Raw genomic sequence first — 8873 nt, forward strand, 5'->3', positions numbered from 1 at the left:
TCTCTCTGCAATTTTGTTATCTGAATTCCGACCGTGAGAAATGAGTCGGTTCCTTTTTCATGTCCATTCATCACATGAAAAAAAATAATTCTGCCGATCGACATGCATCACCGTTGTGCAAACTTCATGGAACGCTCCTTTATCAGCTGACTTCTTTTAATTCCTAAACGACTATTGTTTTAAAAGAAGAGGTTCGAAAACAAAAAGGGATACTGTCAGCTGTACTGTACATGTTCCGAAAATAACGTGTTGGAAATTGCAGTTATGTTTCACAGCTTTGTCAGGGGTAAATTAATCTGTTACCACAAAGATGATTCAACAAATCATGAATAAGCATTTCAGGATAAAATGTCAGATCATCAACTGATGAAACAATTCATCCGCGAATGGTCCTGATGCAATCTCACCTAGCATTCTGAAGGAATGTGCCGCTGAGTTGGCACCATCAATATCACAGCTGTTTAATTTTTCATTGGTTCATGGCAAGTTACCAAGTGTCTGGAAATCTGCCAATGTTGTTCCAATTCATAAATCTGGTGAACGCACTTTGGCTGAAAATTATCGACCAGTTTCTCTTACGAGTATTTTAGCAAAGTCCTTGGAGCGTATTATCCATAAGCATATTATGAAGTTCCTGACACATCATAGGCTGCTGAGTGAGAGCCAGTATGGTTTTAGAGAAGCTCGTTCATGTTTTACTTCTTCAGCTGCTACATTCATGGTTCAGTTTTCTTGAGAAAGGTGCCTCAGTCGACGTGATCTTTTTGGACTTTGCTAAAGCCTTTGACAAGGTTTCTCATCGTCACTTGCTTTATAAGTTGCAGTGTTATGGCATTCGGGGTCATTTGTTTTCCTGGTTTCACGATTATCTGTCAGACCGTACACAAAGAGTCATTATTGGAGGTCATTCATCAGAATGGATGGAGGTGTCCTCTGGTGTCCCTCAAGGGAGTATATTAGGGCCACTTCTTTTCCTGCTGTATATAAATGACTTCCCCCTAGATGTAAGCTGTAGTACAGAGCTTTTTGCTGATGACAGTGTACTTTATCGTAACATCGCATCTGTAGATGATTGTGTTGAGTATCAGGGTAACCTTTTGTCTGTTGCCTCCTGGTGTGACTTGTGGAAGGTCACGCTGAATCCAGAAATGTGTAAGGCCCTACATGTTACCAAGTCTAAATGTCCTTTAGTTCATCAGTATGTGATAAATGAGAATAATCTGTCGGCTGTAGATAAACATAAGCACCTGGGTATTTGGATTGAATCTTCTTTAAGGTGGGACGCTCATATCAATTACATTGTTGGTAAGGCAAATAGAGTGTTGGGTCTAATAAGGAGAACATTTGGGCCCAAAGATCCTGTGGCAATTACAACAGCTTTTAATGCTTTAGTTCGTCCTATTTTGGAATATGCCTGCCCAGTCTGGTACCGTTATTTGGTTAAACACATACACAGTATTGAATCCATCCAGCATCGTGCTACTCGATAGATATGTGGATCTAATAAACCTTACTCTGAAAGGCTCACTGAACTAAACTGGTCATCATTGGAGCTTAGAAGGAAATACCTCTGCTTGCTTCAACTTTACAAGATAATTCATGGCGATTCTGATATTGACTATACCGCATATGTGGATCTGACTGGCCCAACAAGAACTAGAAGTAACCATGACTTTAAAATTAGGCCTAAAGCTGGAACTCTTTACCTACCTCAGTTGTTTAATTATCTTTGTAAATAGATAGGTCTTTTAGATTTCGTACACATTGTAAAATTTAAAATTAGACGAAAGGTACTTACCTTGAAGTGTAATAATAATTCTCTGAAGATATGCGGAGCATTATGGGATAATTATGCATACCTCCAAAGTAACTAACAGGTCAGCGGTCACACTTTAAAGCCATTCAAATGCAAATTACTGGATGGTATATAATCCCAGGAGAGGACACAAATAATCGGTTCTTCCTGGAGTGCGGAATTGGCAAAGGTCCCATGTATGGGAGGGCGCCATAATAAAACAGACCACCGTAAAGGGAGGGAAGCATTATCCCATAATGCTCTGCATATCTTCAGAGAATTATTATTACACTTCAAGGTAAGTACCTTTCGTCTAATTTTAAATTCTCTTTCGACATGCTCCGCATTATGGCATAATTATGCGATTTGAAAGAACCGAAGCCAATGCAAACATCCTTATAACAAGAGTTGATTATTTAATACAAGAACTTCATATATGAATAAACTATCCAAGGACAATGTGCTCTCTGAGGTAATATTTACGAAATGTACGTTCATTTGTCCAGTCAGCAGTGCGCAAAATTTCTGCAACCGGAACACCCCTAATATACGCATTGGTGACAGAAGCACCCCTGACACTATGTGCCTCAAAAACTGAGGTATCTATGCCTGCACTCGACAGGACTGACTTAATCCACCTCCCTACAGTGGAAGTGGTCACTGGCTTATGAGGCCTAATAAATGAAATAAACAGCTTTGAACTGGAACGCAGTTTTTCAGTACGCAAAATATACTCAGCTAATGTAGACATGGTACATAAAGAAGGGTCCTCTGGCAAAGACATAAACTTGACTTCAAGCGATTTACCCGGCTTTGAGGTTTTCAAATGTTCTGCTATGACAAAACTTAAGCAATCTTGAGATTGTTTCTTAAAGTTAAGAACTAATGCACACAAGGTCTGCTCTCTTTGAGCAGAAGATAAAGCACAAAGTATCACAGTTTTCATTGTCAGAGTCTTTAAATTAAGTTGCTCCAAAGGGAACAAAGTCCTCAAATAACTGGTAACTTTGGCCACATCCCAAGTCGAAGAGTAACGTGGAAGTGGAGTCCTGAGATGGTAAATTCCCTTAAGAAGCCTGACCACAAGTGGGTGAGAACTAACAGCAACATTATTGACAGGATACAATGTTGAAGAGAGAGCTGATCGGTATGTGTTGACTGTACTGTAGATCTTGCCCTCAGCAAAGGACTGTGAAAGAAAATTAACTACTTCATCAATAGATGCCTGAAGTAAATCAATTTTCCTTTGTTCACACCAGCGACACCATTTCTTCCAGGCTGAGGTGTACTGTTTATCAGTCCTAGAGGCCCAAGATGCACTGATGATTGTGATTGCATCATCAGAAAGGCCTCTGTCTGCAAGCGATCTCCGGATAATATCCATGTGGCTAGGCGTAAGCTGTCCCTCAAGGGGTGAAGTTCCTGGGTGTGCGGCAATGTAAGAAGATTGTCCTTCCGAGGCAGTATGATTGGTTGCTCTACTGCCAATTGAAGGAGCAGGGGATACCAGTTTTGAGTTGTCCACACTGGAGCAATGAGAAGCACGAGAGCCTTGTCGTTGCGTATCTTTGCCAAAACTTTGGTTAATAGGCTAAAAGGAGGAAAAGCGTAACACTTTAAATTAGCCCAGCTAATACTGAAAGCATCAACAGCCATAGCACCAGGTTCTGGATGCCACGAAACAAAACAATCTGTCTTGGCATTAAGTCTCGATACAAATAAATCAATATCAGGAACAAAGGTCATGTTTGATATCTGATCAAAGATGTCATTATCAACCGACCACTCCAAGTTGGAAGAGAATTCTCTAGATAAGGAGTCTGCTACTAAATTCTCCTTCCCTGGAATAACTTGCGCGGAAATAATTATATTCCTTTCAATACACCATTTCCATAAAGTTCTCGATAATGAATTCAGAGAAGGAGATTTAATACCTCCCATTTTGTTGATGTAAGCAATCAGTCGAACATGAACGTCCTGAAGATTGGGCACAAAGGCTTATAAAGCGTACAAAGCAGCAAGCAACTCCAAATAATTTATATGGTTGTGAGCTTCCAATATCGACCATTGGCCGTTAGCTGACTGACCACCGCAGGAAGCTCCCCAGCCAGCTAAGCTGGCATCACATTCAATATAGATGTCAATGAGACGTTCCCCGAAAAAACAGCCATTAAATTTAGCAAGGTTGTTTATAATCCCGTGCAAGTCTGATTTAGCTTGAGGGCTTAAAATGATAGCCTGATCAAAACCTAGATTCTCTGATAATGCTTGAGATTTACACAATTCAATAGATCTGTAATACAGATTTAAATAATTTACAGCTGGGAAAGCCGACACGAGAAGACCAGTCACATGAGCAACCTCCCTAACAAAAGGATTGTTCTTGGAAAGAAGGTTCAGACAGGCAGAAATAATTTTCTGCAATTTATCTTCAGGAAGCAAAAGCTCCATGGAAACTGAATCGATAATAAAACCAAGAAAACAAATCCTTGTAGTAGGTTGAAGTTGAGATTTGGCATCATTTATCACAAAACCTAAGCTCTCTAGTAGCTTTCGCAATAAAGAAAGCTGCTCCATGCACTCTGCAAAAGAGCTTGCAACAAGCAGGATGTCATCTAAGAAAATGACAATCCTGAGGCCATTCAGTCTGAGTTGTGCAACAACAGGTTTGAAAATCTTGGTAAAAACCCTAGGTGCCAAACTATAACCAAAAGGTAGACAAGTAAACTCATATCTCTGGTCTCTCCAAATAAAACGCAAATATTTGCAGTGTGGCCGAAAAATTGGCACACTGAAATAAGCGTCCTTGAGATCAAGTGACACCATATAATCCCCAAGGGAAACAAAATTCCTAGCCATCTGAATATTTTCCATTTTGAAATGGATCCTTTGCACAAACTGGTTCAAAGGTTTCAAATTGATTACTGGACGCAAATCACCAGTCTTCTTTGGTACCAGAAAAATAGTTAAAATAAATTCATAGGGACAGGAAGAGACTTTCCTAATAGCTCCTTTAGTTAGGAGTTTGGTAATCTCCTCATCGATGAGTTGTTTTTCCCTTTCACTGAAAGGGGGTGATCTAGGTAATACTGACTGAACAGGAAGGGTGTCAAATTCCAAATGGTAACCTGAAACGGTCTCCAGGACCCAAGGGTCACTGGTGATTTTGCGCCAGAAGTCAAGGTTATGCAATAAATTACCCGCATAAGCATGAGACTCAGGAGAAATGTTTACCTGTTCATTCATGCCTTGTCTCTCAGCTCCTTGGAGGAGTGAGGAGGGTGGCTTCGCACTGCAGGTCTCCCTTTGGAGAAATGAGCTCTGTGACCTCTTGAACCTAAAAAAGGTTTTCGGCCACGCTGGGAGTACTTGAAATTGTTACTACTACTCTTATAATCAGAGGTTCGACGCACCAGGCTGGAACGAACCACGGTCTTCTTTGCAATTTTATTTACCTCCCAAATATCTTTAATGTGCTTGGGAAGTTCATCTCCAAAGAGAAAGGTCGTTACCGGATTCGATTTGCTGCAAACAGACTGATAAGCCACTGCAATATCTGGTCTCAAAAATTCTCGTCTCTTTAAAGAGTCAAGAAAGGAGGCATGGCCCAAGAAGGTAATTGCATCACCTATGACCGGTAGAATCTCAGAAGGTTGTAACATTTTCCTTTCATTCTGAGCCACTAGGACAGAATCAAACAGCTGTACCAGTGGTTGAGCTGATTTAAATATGTTCTTCTGAACTTCCTGTATCCCGAGATCTTTAGACTTTGTATGTCTTGGCAGATGATGCCAAAGTTCAAGGTTCACCTTAGAGACACACAAGAACTTGCAATTTTGCAGAGTCTTGTATTTATCTTGTAACTCCTTAAACTTTGATTCCAATGGTTTTTTGGAACACGCATCGTTCACTCGCTGAGCAATAACATCAGCCAGGTCAGAACCGAAGCTCTCCTTCTCCTCAAACACTGAGGGTAAAAACACGCTTGAGTCAAGCTGTTTTGTACTGTCGGCTCCCGATGTGGATGCCGAAGTTTGCTCAGTCGAAATAACCGCCGTTGGGTCAAAAACAGCGTCATGAGAAAAAACATGATCTACTGTGTCCGATGTGGCAGCTGTATTTCCCGATTCGGGAAGAGAAGCGACACCACCGAGGCCAACAAGTTTCTCGTTTAAAGCATTCAAGGACTGCATAATGTAGTCGATACCGAGCTGATCCTTGAGCTCGTCGATATCAAATTCAAAATGGTCATCCTGAGGAAACTCGTCTGAGGCATTAGCGACTTCGCTGTGGACAACGGTCGGGTCAACCGTTAAGGAGTCACCGGTTCGGATATCCTGTAAAGAAATATTTCCTGTGGTAGAAGTCATGGTGTGAACTTTGCTCCACGTGGGCACTGGTTGATAATACAAGTAAAAACTCCAGCTCTCAAAATTTCCTCCAAAACTCTATAAACAGAGACAACCAAAATTAAACAGCGCAATAAAGGGCAACAGTCTAGAGATAAACCACAAATAAACACAAAGAGCGAATATAACCGCGACTCACTGACCTGAAAGCACGAAAGGAAGAACTGATTATTTGTGTCCTCTCCTGGGATTATATACCATCCAGTAATTTGCATTTGAATGGCTTTAAAGTGTGACCGCTGACCTGTTAGTTACTTAGGAGGTATGCATAATTATCCCATAATGCGGAGCATGTCGAAAGAGAATTATGTATTAGATATACTATTTTTAGTTGTTTTAACTTTTATTTGTGGAAAGCAGTTTTTATATGGGAATTCAGTTTCCCCCTATTGCTTTCCTTTACCTATTGTTCTTTTGTAAATTGGTAAGAAGCTTTATTAAATTAAATTAAATTAAATTAAATTAAGTAATCCGTTAGTCAGTTTCCCGGTCAGGTTCAAGGTAGCGAAATTTTAAACGCAACGTCTTGGTTTCTCTCGGCATAATTATAAAAGAGAAATTGTCAGTCCATTTGGCACCAGTTATAGATTTCCGCAATAAATCCAAGCAAGGGGAAGAAATCATAAATGTGAGGTGTAAAAATGGGAAGGAAAATCTATCCATGCATTCTCCGAGTGCACCCGCGCAGCAACCTTCAGGGCCCAACTCAAGAAAGTCAATAACACCGAGCGTTCTTTGGCAATTTAAAGCTAGGGAAGCCAGTACTAGTTTTCAAAGAAGCTCAACACGGTTACTTGCCACCGCTCCCAGTGACAATGTCCCAGCAACACCAGGTGGGATTCCGAACAGCGGTCCAGATATGGTATCATCAAAGACTCCAGAAGGTACAAGCAGCATAATTCTACCGACCGACACCCCTTGTACTACTAAAAAAATAGGGACTGTCAGAGAAAGAAAATTACAAGTTTGTGATGCTGTGGACATGATCCATCAACTACCTCAGGAGGACATCCTTTCACCTGTTCAAAGGAGATTTGAACAGTGTAAAGTTGGTAAGTCAGAAGGATTGCCGCTATTTTTTCCAATGATACGTGCTTTTTACTTTCTTGTTTTGCTTCAATTTTCTGGGATAACTAACATTGTTGCATTATATTTTCTTTTGAATATTGTTTTTCCTCTGTGCCTAATATTTTACAGATACTTTAAACTGTGTAGACACAAGAAATACTGATATCGCACAGCACAATTTGGCAAGTAGGGATCAGTTTCTTTTGTGTTCAATCAGGCTGTTACTGTAACATTTTGTCCTTGGTGTTGGCCCAAAAGACAATTGCGTGCCGCGTTGATCCCAGCATCACCAGCTAGTACCAGTTAAAACGCTAGAACTATTTTCAACATAAGCACGCAATGTCTTTTGGGTGAACATAGGCATTCGTTGACATCAATGCGTGCTCAATCTGGCAATATCATATAAGAGTGTTTTCACACACGTGATCAGTAACCTTGTTTCCACAGAAACAAAAGAAAACGTTTGCATGATAATAGAGCTCAATCCCAGGAAGATTAGTTGGGGGCACCAACATAGCTGCCGTTCTTTTGTTTTGGGACAACAAGATGGCCGCCGTGACGTCACGTGAAAACATGTATTGTTCGAATTACACTGTACAAAATCGTATTATTATTATTATTATTATTATTATTATTAAAAAGTCTCCTTCAAAGTTGAGTACATTTCGACGAATTATTGGTGTCCGCAGTAAGATTGTTTTCATATTTGAAAGAATATGATCTCCCTTTTGCGGGTTTGTGGTTACAGAAATTCGGAAACCTACAATTCACAGTTTTGCTATAACAAGCATGCCCTTGAGTGATTTGCCTCTCTGGTATGATAATAAAGGAGGTTTCTTGAATATGTTTGCCAGCAATGGCTGGTTTTAAATAAAACTCCAGTTGCGCGTCAGTATTTCTTGAAGATTTGACACTGCTGGGTTGTATGTTGTGTGTGACAAATGTACAATTTTCTCGCCGGTTTTAGCTTTTTGTTTAAGTGCCGACTGTCTTCCAGAAAAATTGACCGCAGATAGTGTTCTCTCGATAAGATGCTTAGGGTAGCCTCTCTCTTCAAGGCGGGCTTGAATCGAGATAGTGTCTCCTCAAATATTGTTCACTTTTGAACAGTTTGTATGGAGGAGCCCTCCTTTGATAAAACTCTTCTTGACCATGCGGGTGACAAGAGGTAAAATGCGTGTATTAGAAGGTTTCAGTCGGCTTGTGATGTGTTTTGATATCGAGAATGGATTCAATTTCGAATCGTTCTCCTTTGTATACTGTTGTGTATAGAAAAGTGATCTCAGTCTCTAAAAATTTCAGCTGTAAACTTTATAGTCGGTTGGAAGTTGTTAGCTTGTGCAATGAACAGGTTGATATCCTGTTTATTTAATGGAGGTAATTTTCTCTGCTAACTTGAACCGTTTTTTTCTCCTGTAGTTAGGCGGTTAGCGTTAATAACAAACGCATGTACGTATTCTTTTATTTTATTTTAAACAACTCTCAGATGGTAATCATCATAATAATAATCACTTTATTAAAGTCTCAAGGTAATTTAGCTGAGCACGAGTGCTCTACTAATTCGGGAGACTACAAATCAACTGAAATCAGAAAAATCAAAT

The sequence above is a fragment of the Montipora foliosa genome, chromosome 9, assembly GCF_036669935.1.
Source record: "Montipora foliosa isolate CH-2021 chromosome 9, ASM3666993v2, whole genome shotgun sequence".
Taxonomy (NCBI): domain Eukaryota; kingdom Metazoa; phylum Cnidaria; class Anthozoa; order Scleractinia; family Acroporidae; genus Montipora; species Montipora foliosa.